This window comes from Callithrix jacchus, chromosome 3 (genome assembly GCF_049354715.1).
Source record: "Callithrix jacchus isolate 240 chromosome 3, calJac240_pri, whole genome shotgun sequence".
NCBI classification, from domain to species: Eukaryota; Metazoa; Chordata; class Mammalia; order Primates; family Cebidae; genus Callithrix; species Callithrix jacchus.
The window spans coordinates 3,329,454-3,347,505 of record NC_133504.1 but is presented as its reverse complement, the minus strand read 5'-3'; the positions used below and the strand labels follow the sequence as shown (position 1 = coordinate 3,347,505).

Sequence of the window (18,052 nt, the reverse complement as noted above, 5' to 3'; positions counted from 1 at the left end):
TGTTGCCCAGCCTGAAGTGCAGTGGCTCCATCTCAGCACACTGCAAACTCCACCTCCCAGGTTCAAGTGATTCTCCTGCCTCAGCCTCCCAAGTTGCTGAGACTACAGATGCACACCACCACGCCCAGCAAATTTTGTATTTTTAGTAGAGACAGGGTTTCACTATGTTGGCCAGGCTGGTCTTGAATTCCTGACCTCAGGTGATCCACCCGCCTCAGCCTCCCAAAGTGCTGGGGTTACAGGCGTGAGCCACGGCGCCAGACTTCTCACTGTTCTTGATATTCTACGTCTTTGCATTTCTCTGTATTTGAAATGTCATTAGAATAATAGTTACATAACGTAGGTGTCACGACACCTATACTAATCACACCACATCACTTTATTGTTACTAATTTCTGTGACTGTGTCTTAGCTTTTAAATTAAATTCAAAGCCCTTTGAGCCAGAACCTTTGTCTTGTGTGAGGTATGCTGTATACATGTGTTTGGAGAAAACTGAGTCACTGGCTTTTTCTTTTTTCTTTTTAATTTGAATTTTTTTTTATTGTATTTTAGGTTTCGGGTACATGTGCAGAACATTCAAGACAGTTGCATAGGTACACACGTGGCAGTGTGATTTGCTGCCTTCCTCCCCTTCACCCACATCTGGCATTTCTCCCCATGCTATCCCTCTGCAGCTCCCCCCGCCCCCGCCGCTGTCCCTCCCCTATTCCCCTCAATAGATCCCAGTGTGTAGTGCTCCCTTCCCTGTGTCCATGTGTTCTCATTGTTCATCACTGCCTATGAGTGAGAATATGCGGTATTTCATTTTCTGTTCTTGTGTCAGTTTGCTGAGAATGATGTTCTCCAGATTCATCCATGTCCCTACGAAGGACACGAGCTCATCATTTTTGATTGCAACTGGTACACTGAAATACCATGGCTTCATGAAAACACAATAACCAGAAGTTATTACACCGGACCTCCGTCTCCATGGAGCACGGGTTGGTTAATTTCCATTATCTCCGTGGCTTTCAGGACGTTCCCTGCTTTTCAAGACCTATTTAGTTCACTTTACAGTAGGGTGACTGGATTCGGTGATGTCTGTAGTAGTCTCCCTTTTAAAGTTATAGCACTTTTCAAAAAGCAAGTCTATTCTGAGAAAGAAAATGACTCACAATCTGAATTTGCCCAAATATAAAAGAGAGGTTAGAGTTAAAGCAAATCTTATGCATGAAGACTACTAATAAGTCTATTCCTTTTTGATGCTCGAATGTTTTCTAGGCTTGAGTGTTCTGTGTACATGTGAGATATAAAATGATTCACCTTTAGGGCATTTCAGTACCTGAGCGTATTTTCTTGGTAATCTGACTATTGAGATTTGGCCCTTGATGGTATATGCCAAGCACATAGTTCCGTAATCTGATTTTTTTAAATTGTAAATAATATCAGATGAACATAACAGAAGACACTTAGAAATAAAGCACATTCTGACCACTTAAACCAATGCCAGACCTGAGTCTTTAAAGTTTGGCCACAAAGATAACAAACACCTTATCAAATCTCTGTCTTCATACAGCGGGCTCTTCTGAGGAATTCTTGGTCTCTGACGACGCTCTCCGAGAGCTACCGGGAAGCTTATTACAATGAAAACTCCAGCCAGTGTGGTCAGAACGCAGAGTCCCCATTCACCTGCGCCCGTCTGCACAGTGCACTTCCTTAACTTGACAAATAACTGATGCAAGTTAGTGGAAATCATGTTCAATCTCGCGATCTGAAGAAAAGAGAAGTGCAGCTTTAATCTCAGAAGAAAATGGTTCCCAGAGCATGTGAACACCTAGCAGTTTGTGTCACCCAAAGCCCTATCCTTTATTTTATGTCCTTGCTTGACATTTAGCTGGGGTTTATTCAAGGAGGATTTGATTGGAAAAGTGCCTGCCTATTGGGATATTTAAATACATTTGATTTATGTCTCTTATGTTATTTCTCGAAAACGCTTTTTGTTTTAGAAACAGTCGGGGTCAGGGAGGTCTCCCTGAGGGGAGGCAGGGACTCAAATGAAGGGCTGGTCACACGGACGCCTCAGAGAAGAACACGGCTGCCCGGCAACAGCAAGGAGGCCAGTGCAGGAGGGAGAGAGAAAGCAAAGCACACATTTGGAGAGGTCACCATATTTTAAAAGACTTGTGGCCATGTTTATTTAGATTTGGTCATACTTGTGGCCATGTTTATTTGGATTTGGTCATAAGAGTGAGAGGACACCACTGGTCTTCTGTCTGTTTTTTTTCTTTTGAGTTGGAGGCTTGCTCTATCACCCAGGCTGGAGTACAGTGGTGTGATCTCGGCTCAGTGCAACCTCCACCTCCCTGATTCAAGCAATTTCCCCCTCCTCAGCCTCCCGAGTAGCTGGGATTACAGGTGTACCTTCCTAGCAGGTATGCAGCATCATCGGCCTCATCATTCAATCCAAACCTCAGGGCCCATATGTCTTTGCAGGTGACGTAACACATGGCAGAAAAACAAAGCCTTTGCAGATGTGATTAAGTTCTTGAGATGCTTATCTTTGATCGTCCAGATGGAGCCTGAATGCAATCAGACATATTCTGTTAAGAGAGGAGGAGGGGCCGGGCATGGTGGCTCACACCTCTAATCCCAGCACTTCGTGGGGCTGAGGAGGGTGAATCACGAGGTCAGGAGACTGAGACCATCCTGGCCAACATGGTGAAATCTCATCTCTTCTAGAATACAAAAAAATAGCCTGGCGTGGCAGTGCGTGCCTGTAGTCCCAGCTACTCAGGAGGTGGAGGAAGGGGAATCGCTTAAACCCAGGAGGTGGGGGTTTTGGTGAGCCAAGATGGCACCACTGCACTCCAGCCTGGGAGACAGATCAAGACTGTCTCAAAAAAAAAAAAAAAAAAAAAAAAAGAGGAGGGAGATAGTAGTGCACACATAGAAGCAAGGAATATGAAGACAGAGCAGAGGGAGATTAAAACATGTTAATCTTAAAGATTGGAGTGATGTGGCCACAAGCCAAAGAATGCTGGCAATCACCAGCAGCTGAGAATCAAGGAAGCAACTTCCCCCTGGAGCCACCAAGGGAGCATGACAGTGCTGACACCTTGATTTTGGCCCAGGAATACTGATTGCAGATTTCTGCCTTCGAGAATTGTGAGAGAATAAATGTTTGCTGATTGAAACCACCGAGTTTGTGGTATTCTGCTACAGAAGCCCTAGGAAAGGACTACACTGTCACCTGACGGCTGTTTTTCCCTTTCGCACCCCTGCACACTGCTGGGCTGCCTCAAGCCCGTTTGCCCTGGTTCCTGCTGAAAGCTCCAGTTCCATCAGAGCTCATGTCGGGAGCCTCGTCACTCTCCCTTGTCATTTCCCATCCTCTTCATCGTGTGTGGTTCTTGCATCTAGCTTGCTGTTTTTCTCATCGTCCTCATTCCTGGTGATCTTTCTACCCATGTAAACCATCTGTCAGCCTATTCTAGCTGCTGTAACAAAATACCACAGGTTGGGTGGTTTGTGAACAATAGAAATGCATTCCTCACAGTTCTGGAGGCTGGAGAGTTTGAGATCCAGGTGCCGGCAGGTGTGGTGTCTGGTGATGATACGGTGATGATGGGCTGGGAGCTAATGGGATCAGGGAACTGAGAGACTGGAAGGTACATGAGGGAGGCCGTAATGTGTTTATACACATGATATACTGTGCTAGTGACGTTTCCATCAGAGCCTCATAGCTCAGCAGTGGAGAATCTTCTGCTGCGTGAGATAACAAGTCAGACCCTCGTGGAAGCTGCTTAATTTCTTTAGAATGTGTTGGAGGACGTTCAACAAATTGGAAATCTTGAGTGCTGAAAGCTCTTCTTTTAATTCTTCCAAGGTATTTTCTTCCAGCAGAAAAAGCTTTGAAGTAGAAGCGTCGATATGCCCGACACAAAATGAGCTGCTGGAATGCAGTAAACGTCCAGCTCACAGGTGACAAAGTTCACTTTTAGCAGCGCTTGATGGTCTGGACTTGGTGCTACATAAACTGGAAATTGTCTTCTGATTTTCTTTCTTTTTTTTTTTTTTTAGAAAGTGGTCTTGTCTCTACCTCTGGAAACTCCAGCACATGAGTAACCACAGGTCTTGCATGCTGATGGCTTATAAACAAAATTTCCTTCCTGAGGAGCTAGGTGTCCCGTGTATTTTTAACATAGTGCTGAAGTTCATACGGCAGTTGTCCTTTTGGCTTCTGAGATGCAGAATGCCACCAGATTTCAGCCAACTACAGGTGTCTGAAGGGACAGACAATTGCTCAGAAACAAGGCTGTTTAGAATTTTCTAAATTCATTAAGGGCAATTCGAGGGTACTTTTATGGAAATTGGCTTTAAGAACTCATCCTGCATTTTTAAAATCTCTTCAACTGGATCAAATTTTTTATATACTTGGTTGATAGGATTTTTTTAAACACACGACCTTCAGGACCATAAGCAGTATTAGTCTGGGTTCATTCAGGAGCCTGTCCTGAGGAAGAATTTGGACTCGCTGGTCTAGAACTTAAGTTAGAACCCACAGCAGCTGTCTTTCCATCACTGTTATTTATTTATTTATTTATTTTTATTATTTTTTTTTTTTCAGACAGAGTTTCGCTCTTGTTACCCAGGCTGGAGTGCAATGGCGCGATCTTGGCTCACCGCAACCTCCGCCTCCCGGGTTCAGGCAATTCTCCTGCCTCAGCCTCCTGAGTAGCTGGGATTACAGGCACACGCCACCATGCCCAGCTCATTTTTTGTATTTTTAGAGACGGGGTTTCACCATGTTGACCAGGATGGCCTCGATCTCTTGACCTCGTGATCCACCCGCCTCGGCCTCCCAAAGTGCTGGGATTACAGGTGTGAGCCATCGCGCCCGGCCCTCCATCACTGTTATTTTTACACTCCTCATCTGTATCACTGCTGCAGAGAACTGTGTCTTCACTTCTAGCTGCTTTTGATGTAACAGTCTTTTCCTTTGAGTTGTCTGTTTTCTAGAACATTGGGTCTTTCGCCATCAGCATGTACCATATCTACAGTCATATCATTTTTATTAGAAGTTTCAATTTCCCGAGAATTTTCTAACAGGCATCAGATGTTTTCAAAGACTTGTCCGAATATGACACCTTTTCCCCAGGTGATTCGAATCCCCGATCATCTTTATTTCTACACTCTTCAGGGCCACCGTTCACACAGTGTCAGCTGTTTCTCCTTTCGCAATTGTTCCATCAGAAGCTGAGATGAGCGTCTAGAATCAGCAGGAATGTCTGGTGCGCTTGGTGCCACAGGTGTAGCTGCTGCTATGGGGGCTGCAGGAGGGTCCGTCGTGTCAGGGGCTGTGGGAGTATTGCTGGACCTGGTGACTTTGAGGCTTTGGTGACGGTCACTCCACGAGTTTCAAGTTCTTGGATATAATCATCAAAATCCAGATACAGATTTTCAAGGGTCTTAATTTTTTGGCACTCACTGACTTCACGGGACATGTCCATTTCAGATACAAACTCTTCAGGGAAAAGCCTCTTTTCTATGCGTGCTGAGGGAGTCAGAGATCTCTGCTCCTCAGCATCTAAACATATACGCAGGTAATACAGTTATGGAATAACTTGGGTTCAAGGGAAATAAAAATAATTGTTTTCAAGCACAAAAGTCATTCATTTTTCAAAGCTTTAAATAATTTTGGGTCATTGGGAGGATTATTTTTAAATGTAACAAACGAGTGAAAGTCCAGTTAAATCAGAAGAATAAGGACAGTTCATTTTAAGTAGCCCTTTCACGGGCTTGCTCAAATCAAATGCTCTAGAACGTTCTTGTATATTTTAGAATACTTTACTTGTATTTGAGAGGTGATTCCCCAGGAGTATTTCATATATTCACATGTTATGTAAACAGAGACTCAGCCAGGCGCGGTGGCTCACACCTGTAATCCCAGCACTTTGGGAGGCTGAGGCAGGAGGATCACGAGGTCAGGAGACCAAGACCATCCTGGGCAACACGGTGAAACCCTGTCTCTACTAAAAATACAAAAATTAGCTGGGTGTGGTGGCACGTGCCTGTAGTCCCAGCTACTCGGGAGGCTGAGACAAAGGAATTGCTTGAACCCAGGAGGCGGAGGTGCAGTGAGCTGAGATTGTGCCACTGCACTCTAGCCTGGTGACAGAGCAAGACTCTGTCTCAAAAACCAACCAAACCAACAAAAATAAAACAGAGACTCTGGCAGCTTTTCTTTCAAATGATCTTTTCAAGGATATTGGCATCGTGAACAGCTTTGGAAGTTAAGGTCGCTTTTCCGTCTCGGGTAGACAGCAGGTTTTCTTGGTGTCTCAGAAAGTTAAAATAATGACTGCTTTTAGGGCAAAGTTGGAGCAAGCTCACTTGAGGTCTGATGTGGTTTGGCTGTGTCCACACCTAGATGTCATCTTGAACTGTAGTTCCCACAGTTCCCATGTGTTGTGGGAGAAACCTGGTGGGCGGTAACTGAATCATGGGGGCGGGTCTTTCCTGCTATTCTTGTGATAGGGAATAAGCCTCATGAGATGTGATGGTTTTATAAAGGGGAGTCTCTGCCTGCACAAGCTCTCTTCTCGTCTGCTGCCCTGTGAGTGAGCCTTTCACCCTCTGCCATGATGCTGAGGCAGAAGCCAGGTGGAACCATGAGTCCATGAAAGCTCTCCTCTGTATGTCACCCAGTCTCAGTACGTCTTTATCAGCAGCGTGAAAACAGACAGATACGAGGTCCGTTATAAAAGACTGGAGTTTCCTAAGCTCCAGGTTCTGCAGCTATGAAAGAATTCCAACTCAGTGTAAATCGTTTCCCTTTTTGAACCTGGGAGTCTTGTGTCTTTTGCCAACGTCGATGAAAGAATGATACGTAACTCATTAGATTGCGAGTAGCGGAAACCGTAGACCCTTTACAGTTAACAGTGTTTCTGCCTTGTTTACATGAAACTGAAAAATCAAGGCACCTCGAATTTTGTTTTTTTTTTTTCTCCTTATATTTCACATCTGGGCTTTTTGCAATAGCTTTCTAGCTATTTCTTCTTTAGCGTATAAGAAGTTCTGCAAACAATTACTGGGTCCCAGTTTTCTAACAGATACTCTTATAGATCCTAGAAATCCTATGATAAATAAAACATGATTCTTGACCCAAAATGCATCTAGTGACGAGAAGAAACAGTGCATAAAGACACATGACACATAAACAGTGTTTTTCTTTTCTTTTCTTTTTCTCCAAGACAGAGTCTTGCTCTGTCACCAGGCTGGAGTGCAGTGGCACGATCTCGGCTCACTGCAACCTCCCCTTCCTGGGTTCAAGTGATTCTCTTGCCTCAGCCTCTCAAATAACTGGGACTATACGCACTGGCCACCAAGCCTGGCAAATTTTTGTATTTTTTAGTAGAGACGGGGTTTCACCATATATTGGCCAGGCTCGTCTCAAACTCTCGGCCTCGTGATTTACCCACCTCGGCCTCACAAAGTTCTGGGATTACAGGCATGAGCCATCGCACCTGGCCAATGACGGCAACATTTAAGGGGTGCCCCGAGAACATGCTGAGGTGCACTTAGCCTGCCATGAAAGTTTAGGGGAGGATTCTGAAGGTGATGGTCGCTGAACATGGTGTAGCAGGAGACTGAGTTTGAAAAGCTACTTCTGAGGCTGTTCACCATGCTGCTGTGTGCACAATGCTGGGTGGGAGGAAAACTGGTGTTACTAGCTGTGGAGTTCCTCGTGTGGGGTGGTAGGACGCTGAAGCTGGAGGCTGCAATGCAGGCTGAGTGAAGGAACTCAGATTTGTCTCTTCGCTGGTTGCTCCAGACTTTTTCGATTATATACTGATTTAGTGAAACTTTCCCAGTCACCTCTAATGTATCTATATGAGTTTATAATTTCTCTACACGTTGTGTGGTCTCTCCATGTATTTTATTTTATAGAATGAAATGAAAATCTAGAAAGTTTCTAGTATTTTCTTCTGCAGCTCAACTGTGTATCTCGCTCTCCTTGAGGGCCATCATTTGGGCTGTGCACAGGTGCTAACATGGGAGTGATTTGGTCAGATTTGTTTTCAATCCCTCCTCACAGTGGAAGATAAAGTTGAGGCACCCAGGATTCATGGAGGGAAGAGGAGGAACTGAGGTATTATAGTGGATTGAGCAAGAGAAAGCCAGGATCTGACTCCGAGGGCAGCCATGGAGTGAAAAGGAGGGACAGATTTGAGAATATTTAGGCAGGTGAATCGGTAAGATCTGCCCACTGACTAGGGGTGGGCAGCGGATCTGAGAGGCACGAGCAGAGGGATGGGAGAGGTCAATGGTGCGCATTGTGTTTGGGTGACTGGGAGGACAGTGGTTATGTTTAATGAGAAAAGAGACTCAGCTGATGAGCAGATTTTAGTGGCAGGTTCTATTAAGAAATTGAACTCATAACTGCCAGTGGCAGTGTCGTAGCCCATGAGGTTTATCCGAGGCGCGATCGTTGCTCATTGAAGACTTTTCCCAATACCCCACCGTGACAGCTTCAGTATAGTCGGCATTGGCAATTTTTGATGGTCTCTATGGAGACTGAATTAAAAAAAAAAAGAAATTGAACTCATTTTTATATAGATTCACTTCCTTTTAATTTTCTTTCCACACATTCATGCAAAATGTGGTTGTGATGTTTTTCTGCGGGTCCACATCTTGGCCCAACCCATGTTCCACGGTGAATTCGGACAGTAAATTCAAGCACCTATATTCCAGGTGCCTTCTTTGTTATTTATAACACAATCCTTTTTGTTCCAATTTTAGCGTTGACTTCTTTTCTCTAATATATTATTTTTTAGTCATTACAGGCCCTGTTATTCTTCCGAGCAAATGACCTCAAAGTTTCACTGGCTTACAATAAATAAAATTTATTTCTTGCTTGTGTAATTTAATTTTATTTCATGTGCTTTTATCCCAATGTACATTTCAATTTGGGACCCAGACCAAAATGGCCATTCAAGTGAAAGCGGTTTATTTAGTAGACAATCCGTAAAGAATAGAAGTGAGATAGGGAAGAAAATACTGACAAAAAAGGCTTTATTTCCAAGGGTGTTATCACCATGGGCAACTGGAGCTTAATCCTACTGTGGAAATCTAGAAGCCACGGTAAAATGCATCCTTGAGTAATCCCACCCACGGGCCAAGGGAATTGTAACATTTACACACACGGTAAAATGCGTCCTTGAGTAATCCCACCCACGGGCCAAGGGAATTGTAACATTTACACACCAATTACCATCAGCCATTGATTGCAGCTGTACTGATGAGTGATCACTCTCTGGCATTTCGGGCCTAGAAAAGGTAGCCAAGAGGGCTTCAGAGTCAGAAAAAGCCCTCGTGCAGAAGATGCACGTGCTGGCACTTACAGATCAGTCAGATATGCCTTCATGGGTTAGAGTAAAAGGAGATAGAGTGGAATCCACGAAATCCATCCAGGAATAAACACACCAGCTGCTGAGATAATGTAATGCTTCTGCCACTGTCTGTTTCTTTAGCCCGCCCTTTCATTCAATCGTCCGCTTGCGCACGTCAGGTGGGTCACGCGCAAATGTTACAGCAGGCATTAACTCAAATTCGATATTCGTAGTAACTAAGACACACCTTATTTTTCATCTCTATGGTATTCGCTCCTCTCTGCGATTTCTCTGTGTATGAAACGCAACTGACTTGTCAAAAACTACCTCAAATGATGGTGTTACAATAAAGACTTCCCTAAACTTTAGTTAGAATCAATCACTCTCTACTGGCTGCTCCTGCAGAACTTTACCTATAGTTTTGTTTTGTCATTTTATCACATTATAACATTATTTATAGTCTGCTTATTAATATACTGTGAACATCTTTAAGATGAGTCATGTCTTACTTCCTTTTTACTTATCCTGCAATTGTCACAATAAAGATTTGCTCACGTAATAGGTGAATACCCAAATAGACATGTCTGATTTTCTTGCAATTATGAAAGTTACTTTGTAAAAAAAAATGCCCAATATTTTTCAATGTACTTTTGGACATTTCTTAATAAGTATGTTTTATTTATTTATTTATTTATTTATTTATTTATTTATTTATGTATTTCGAGATGGAGTCTTGCTCTGTGGCCAGGCTGGAGTGCAGTGGCACAGTCTCGGCTCACTGCAACTTCCACTTCCTGAGTTCAAGCAGTTCTCCTGCCTCAGCCTCCCAAGTAGCTGGGACTACAGGCACACACCATCATGTCCAGCTAACTTATAACTGTTTCTTTTTTTTTTTTTTTTTTTGAGATGGAATCTCAGTCTATTACCCAGTCTGGAGAGCAGTGCTGTGATCTTAGCTCACTGCAAACTCTGCTCCCAGGTTCAAGTGATTCTCCCACCTCAGCTTCCTGAATAGTTGGGACCACAGATGCGCACCACCACGCCCAGCTAATTTAATGTGTTTTTTAGTAAAGACGGGGTTTCATCATATTGGCCAGGTTGGTCTCAAACTCCTAACTTTGTGATCCCACCCACCTCAGCCTCTCAAAGTGCTGGGATTACAGGCATGAGCCACCAACATAGGTGTGAGCCACCAACATAGTTTTTATAAATGGTCTATATTTATAATGGCCTATATTTATAAAAACATAGTTTTTATAAGTATAGACCATTATTATGTATGTTAAGGCACTTACAATTTTAATGTGTATTTACATGTAAAATCACATTTTATCAAATAAGCATTATTATCAGATAATTATTCAAGATAAAATTAATTTATGACTTCTAATAAATATTATAGTAGTCTTGGCCAGAAAGCACTAATAAAAATAAATTTAAAGTAGTATTTGTTACTTTAAAGGCTAGGAATTTCTAAGATAAAGAAATGTAAGGAATAGCTTAAGAACACATCTACTTCAAACTGTAGAAAACTGTAAAAAAGAGTTAACTATTGTTAATATGGTCTGGGAAGGACTCGATACTTGTATATTTAAGTCCTTGTAGATGAACCGTAACCTAACTCACCAGGCCGACAAGATCGAAGACCTAACTCAGAGGGGTCTGTAACGGTGGCTGAGCCTGGAGGCTGCACCTAAAACGGTGGCTGAGTGCTGACCAGTGCAGCAGCCGCACTTCAGACACTCACACGTTGCTGAGTGTTCAGACTGTGTCCCAGCCAGGCGAACTTGTAGTCAATCCAGCTGTTTCTGTAACTCGCTTCTGATTTCTGTACGTCATTTCCCTTTTTCTGTCTGCAAGTCTTCTTCCATCATGTGGCTGTGCAGACTCTCTCTGAATCCGTTGTGATTCTGGGGCTGATTCACAAATCCTTCATTGCTCAATTAAACTCCTTCAAATTTATTTCAGCTGGCAGGGCCCAGTGGCTCATGCCTATTAAAATCCCGGCACTTTGGGAGGCTGAGGAGGGTGGATCACCTGAGGTCAGGAGTTCAAGACCAGCCTGATCAACATGGTAAAAATCCCATCTCTACTAAAAATACAAAAATTAGCCGGGTGTGGTGGTGCACACCTGTAATCCCAGCTACTTGGGAGGCTGAGGCAGGAGAACTGCTTGAACCCCATAAGACAGAGGTTGCAGTGAGCTGAAATAGCGCCAGTGCACTCCAGCCTGGGCAACAAAAGCAAAACTCCGTCTCCAAAAAACCCAAAAGTTTAGTTCAACTGAAGTTTTTCTGTTAACACTGTGTTATTGTTTAGCCTTTTCATGAACGGCAAAATGATACAAGCAAGAACTTGGAATATTTGTGAATAACGTAGAAATAGATTGTTTCTGTTTAGTCTCTGTATTCTGTTAAAAGTTTTTGCTCTGCTCAATATATCTGGCCATAAAATCTTTTAAATCCTATATAATTTAAAAAGCAAATGTAATGCATGTGCAGCTTATTTATTTATTTTTTGAGGCTGTTTGATATCCTGGAAATGGCATCGACAAGTCTCATGCAGCATGCGTGAGAATAAAATGCGTAAATTAGCGGGCGTGGTGGAGGGTGCCCCTAGTCTCAGCTACTCCGGCCACATGCGGTGCCCAGAGCATTTTAAACGTTACGGCTTTTAGAGCGGTCGTGGGGAAGATACTGTCCTAATTACAGTTCTTGGGGCCAGTTTTGCCAATATTCAAAACCACCTTCCATTTTTATCATTTTGTGGTAATATTTATCATTTATAAAAAGGAATGCCAACGCTTCTCTTCTGTGTGTTATCTGCCAACGTTCATGGTCCACACGGTTCGCTCCAAATGACCGAAAGCGGTGGTGGTGCGGCGGCAGAGCTCCACTGGTGCACGTGTTTGTTTAATGTGTAGCTGTACCCGTGCAGAAGCAGAACTGCATGCGCTGGTATTGCTGTTGATGAATGAGGTGTGGTGCACAGGTGGAGAACAGGTGAATATCTCCCCAGACCAGACCTCTGAGGTTCATCAATTATTTATAAAATACTTCAGTGTGCTGCTGCGGTCCTCAGAGGTCTGGTCAGGACCGGTTTCTAATATGCAGACAAGAACTCTTTAATCACATTCTTCCCTGAAGAAGAGAAAGATCGGTATTTAACAGAGAGCTATCAGACAGGACAGGGATGTAACTGCAGGGAAATCTCCACTTCGAATACGAGCTGCTCATCAGTTATAAAACTTGAGAGTGGCCTGCCAATTTCATGGACTTATGCAGTCACAGCAATAATGGCTCCTGAAAATAGTTTCCATCTAATACCAGCTTTCTGTAGATCTTTATGACAAGCGGGAAATGAATACGCATGTCTCTGTTCCATAACCAGAAAAGTATCACCATTTTCCTAGGACAAAAATACGTAAGTTTAAACATTTTTAGAGCCAGATCAGCAGTCACAAATTATCAGTAGTAGCATTTTAAAATTTGAAAACACCGTTAGTGACTATACCATTGGCTAACAAATTAAGACTTAAAACATTCTCAGCTGGGCTTGATGGCTCACACCTGTAATCTCAGCACTTTGGGAGGCTGAGGCAGGAGGATCACCAGGTCAGGAGATGAAGACCATCTTGGCTAACGTGGTGAAACCCTGTCTCTATTAAACATACAAAACATTAGCCGGGCATGCTGGCACACACCTGTAGTCCCAGTTATTGGGGAGGCTGAGGCAGAAGAATCACTTGAACCCAGGAGGCAGAGGTTGCAGTGAGCTGAGATTGAGCCATTGCACTCCAGCCTGGCGACAGAGCAAGACTCCGTCTAAAAAAAAAAGCATTCTCTAGATGCAAATGCTATAAGTAAATAGCATTTATTTATTTATTTTATTTGGAGTCAGAGCCTCGCTCTGTGAAATGTAGTCACTAATATTTACAAACCTACTGTTATTTGCATCCAATAGTACTGGATATTAAATGCATTTAATAAAGAGACCTTCCAAACAGGCTTTGTGTGGGCAACAAGGCTGTTCTATTTCACACTTGGGCACAAGCGTGTCGAGTCCAAGAAAGGACTGGTGAGGGGAGAAGGGGTGGGAATTGGTTTCATGGGTTGGGGCAAGATTTTGGGAGCCAGGGGCGTTACAGAGCAAGCTGAGTTACCTTGCTGGGGGTAGGGGCAAGGAGTATACATTACGGTAAGTTCAGTTACAATGGCAGGTGGGGTAAGGAGTGAGAGTAGCTAAGATGGCAGGTGGGGTGAGGAGGATTCACATTATTATAAGAACAGTTAAGATGGGGGGTTGGGGTGAGGAGTATCCACATTATCATAAAAACAGTTAAGTTGGCGGGGTGGGGAGAGAAGCTGAATGTCGGGAGAAGCTCGGATGGGCGGTCAGGGACGATGGCGAGCGCAGGCGGGGGCTGGGGGTGAGCAGCCAGACCAGGCAGGACTTCAGACTTTCTGGGTCTGGGCTTGCACATGGAAGCCTGATACTTAACTTCGTAAATAAAGCAAGGTTCTCACCAGCGGGGCGATGCCAAGCGGGTTTGAGGACTTCAACGTTTAAAGCAAGCTTGTCGACCCACAGCCCCACGGGCCTCAGGAAGCCCAGGATGGCTTTGAATGAGGCCCAACGCCGATTAGCAAATTGGGAAACTTACTTAAAATGATGGTTTTTGTGTGTGTGTGTGATTTTTGTTTTTTAGCTCATCAGCTTTGTTAGTGTTAGTGGGTTTTGGGTGTGGCCCAAGACAATTCTTCCAGTGTGGCCCAGCGATGCCAAAAGATTGCAATCTTTTGGGAAGAAGGGTGGGCAGTTGAGGAAAAGCGGGGGGAAAAAAGAGAAGGTAGACAAAAGAGGCACAGGGTTACGGCACTTACTGAATCTACATTTTCCGTGTGAAAGGAGGCAGAGGAACGCTCAGTTGTGCATCCCCTAGTGCTCGGTGGGTCTGCGTTTCTGCGTAAGATAAACGCGGAGTAGAGGAAGCGCTCAGATGTGCGTTCCTCTCAGGTGAACCAAGGGCTGACTTCTGGGCCCGTCTTTGTCAAGGTACTTGTGAAGGTAAGCTGTTAATTTACATCGTCGAGGTGAAATAGAACAGAATTCTGTTTTGGGGAAATTTTCCCGAGGGAATTTCCTTGTGAGCGATTCGTGCAGGAGGCCTCGGGGTAGACACGGAGGCTTCCATCTTCGCAGCTCTGCTTAGGAACAAAACGGAAGGCAGTTTTTGCCTGACTGGGCTACTAAGCTTCACTTTTTCCCTCGGCATAGCGAGTCCAGGGTCCTGAGACTTTCATGTCCCTTTCACAGCCGCGCCATACCTGAATGAAAATAAGTCTCCACATTAAAAGTGGCCACATCACTCTCTCCCGTGTGTCCTGGAAGGATTTGAGGTCCACCCAGATAATCCAAGATGACCCCACCTCAGAGCTTAATTATATCTTTGATGGCCCTTTTTCCGAATAAGGTCTCAATTCGAGGTTGCTGGACTAAGACACGGAACGACCTCCCTAGCGGCCTCCATTCAGCCATGATTTCAGCTCCCTGGGATTGGAGACTAAGAGGCCCCTTTTCACTTTATCTTTCCGTGTCTCTTCCTGCCTTGCATCCACCTGATCGAGTGTGGGCTGAGAGTGAAGCCACGAAGGCTTCGTTTTGTGGTCAGTGGAGGCCGTGGCCCCGAGGGACAGCAATACCTGATACTCTTGTTCTGCCTTGGTGGAGGGCAATACAGAGAATTGCCGAGAATAAGAAACTGGGTACGTGTGCTTGGAACGACCCTTGTCTTCTCTTCTCTGCACTCTTGACTGCAGCGCTTGTCTCTGCCTGGGTCGTCACATGGCCGTCCTCTCTGTGTGTCTTCTCTTTTGTGTTGAAGCAGGAGCAGCCTCGAGAAACAGACCTCTGGACGCCGAACTAGGGAGGTGGAGGTGATTGATTTTGGCCGGGAGTGAGGCAGCATAGTTCTCCATCAGCCAAGCTCCTTTAAGGAAGAGAAGCCTTGCCTTTGCACAGGCTCACACTCTAGATATGACACGTGAAAGGGTCTTGGTCCATGGAGTAGGCGTGGGGCCGGGGTTTGATCTTAAGTAAAAACAATGCCTTCTGGAAAGATTCCCCCAAACTGCACCTGCTATATATAGGAAGGCGATTTAGGAGGCTCCTGCTGGCCAGCCTTTCCTTCTACTGAAATGCAGTGTGGAAGTCAACGGGGAGATGATCCTGGATACCTGTGTCTCTTTTCTCAGTGTGTCATTGAAGGTTGGGTCCACCTGGATAACCCAGGATGATCTCGTCTTGAGATCCTTAATTTCATTATATCTGCAAAGAACATTTTCCCAAATAAGGTCACAGGCACAGCTTTGGGAGACCAGGACACAGATGCATTTTTTTGGAGACCATGATTTAACTCACTATAGGCTAAATTCTCAGCCCTAAAAGGGGTCCTACACAAAGTGAGAGCACGGAAACAAGGGCTCTGAGTCGTGAGATAGGAACGTGTGAATGGAGCGTTCGACCCACAGATTCCCCTAGACTGTCTGGTCCAGGAGAAGGGACTCCTCCCTCTCTCAGGTTCACACCCCACAGCCCGGAGATTAGACAAAGCCTCTGTTGGTTCCTGCATGAAATTAGGCAGTCTTAGTGGTCCATTGCAGGGGGCTGTATCTGTGACTGATCTTCAGTTATTCCTTGCTTTATGTACTTATCTATATTCTGGTGTATTTCTTGAATAAGGTAATTTACTTGTTGGATTCTTCCCCAAAGATGCAGCTCTTGAATTTAACAATACTGCTGCTATTAATGCTCTTTTGTTTTTTATAATTTTGTCTGTATTTTGTTGATATTTTCAAGTTTTTCTTGTTTCTGTTCATATGATTATTTAGGGCTCTAGTGCAGATGTGAGTGGATCAGACAGATATTTCCATCTCTGGTCAGTTCTTCTAAAAATATTCTTCGACGCTTTTCTCCTCGGCCCTTAATGATAAAAGAAAACTTTCAAAAACGATGTTTTATTGTCTATTTGATTTCATTGCATTTTAATTCAAGAGTTAAAAAATGCGTTTTAGAAATCACTGAAGTTTTATGGTCTAAAATAGTCTTTTTCATGCTCTGCGGAATCTGAAAATAAAAAGAGCGCTCTATATTTTTAAGGCGCCGAGTGTGTTATCTATCAGTTAGAGAAACCCACGTGAGTTTCATTTTGACATGGTGCCTCCTTTTTGCTGTCTTCAGCAGCCACAGCCTGAGGAGGTGCGGTTTTCCCTGCCGGGCCCCTGTGACTTTCCGTCTGCATGCCGTGCTTTCTGCTCTAAGAACTTCGAAGCTCTGCTGTGTAATCTCCAGAATCCGTAACTGCTGTATCTTCTTTGTAAATCATGCTTACTTTTTTCTTTTCTGCTCCTTTTTCTTACTTCTGTGCTCTTCCTGCCCAGTGTACTAAAGGGAGGAAAATCAGTGACGCCACACAAAACACTCCGTGGTGGTCAGGTCGCAGCGATGGTTCGAGGTGTGTAGTGCTGAGACTCTGGTCCTGTTCTTGCCTCTCTCGCTGAGTCCTCTGACTGCTCATCAGCCGGCCCTGGCTGCGGCTTCTCGTACTCCATCAACATGTGGTTCACTGACGTTTGACGCCCGGTAGGGTTTTCAAGCAGCTCCGTGTAAACAGTGTTCCCTAACCCTTAAACATTCAAAACTCAGTTTGTGCTGCTTCTATACTTGAATGAAAGAAGAGTTGGTATAAAATATCTGGGTTGCACTTTCTTGGTGCAAAATTTCATGGGTCTCAACTCTTCCAGTATTGAACACTGCTGCACACTGAGGACAGATTCAAGCTGGCCCTCCGACTCGGAAAACATGGACAGCTTTAATCTGATGGCACATTTACTGGGCTTTAGAGCCGGGCACAGGCCTGGAGGCACAGCTGGTGCTCTGGGCTGCCCACAGCTCCCTTTCTCCTCTCAGCTCTCCAGGGCCTGGGTGGCTGCCACAATCAAGAGTTGGGGTGCTTGTGGGACACCTGAAGACTCAGAAGCCACTGCCTTGATTTCCCAACAATTTTTTATACTGTTTAGGCACAAAGCTACAAGCCACATATTAATTCACAGCCCCCCTGTTCCAAGGGCAATGGAACACAGGTGATGAGGGACACATTCCACATCTAGCTCCAATCTGTAGTTTCCAAATGTGTCTGATAGCTTCTGCTGATTAAGAAATTGTCCCCAAATTTAGTCACTTAAAACAGCAATGGTTTATTAACCTAAGGATCTGCTGAAGAGTTCCCATAGTCTGGGCTGCCTCCAGCTCCTCTCTCCCAGGCTTGCTCACGTGTCTGTGGTCCTTAGCAGGATGGCAGAGGACAACTGGCCCCTCATAGCTACCTGTGGTCTGGCGGTTGGCCATTTGCCTCTGATTCGTTCATTATGTTGGATTCTTTTGTTGTTGTTGTTTGAAACAGGGTCTGTCTAACTCTGTCACCCAGACTAGAGTGCAATGACGCGTCTCAGCTCACCGCAACCTCTGCTTCCTGGGCCCAAGCGATTCTCCACCCTCAGCCTCCCAAGTAGCTGAGATTACGGGCATGCACCACCACAGCCTGGCTAAGTTTTGTATTTTTGGTAGAGATGGGGTTTCACCACGTCGGCCAGGCTGATCTCCAACTTCTGGTCTCAAATGA

The 18,052-nt window shown here is 44.6% G+C and overlaps 1 non-coding gene and 1 pseudogene across 1 annotated transcript; one reads left to right on the top strand and one right to left on the bottom strand.

Annotated features, from left to right (window-relative positions):
• Nucleotides 1–3,530: 3,530 nt before the first annotated feature.
• On the bottom strand, nucleotides 3,531–13,565 carry LOC100403382 (little elongation complex subunit 2 pseudogene; annotated as a pseudogene).
• Nucleotides 8,419–8,557, top strand: LOC118152452 (U4 spliceosomal RNA). Its single transcript, XR_004741216.2, has one exon. It is a non-coding gene; the product is annotated as a U4 spliceosomal RNA (small nuclear RNA).
• Nucleotides 13,566–18,052: the final 4,487 nt, after the last annotated feature.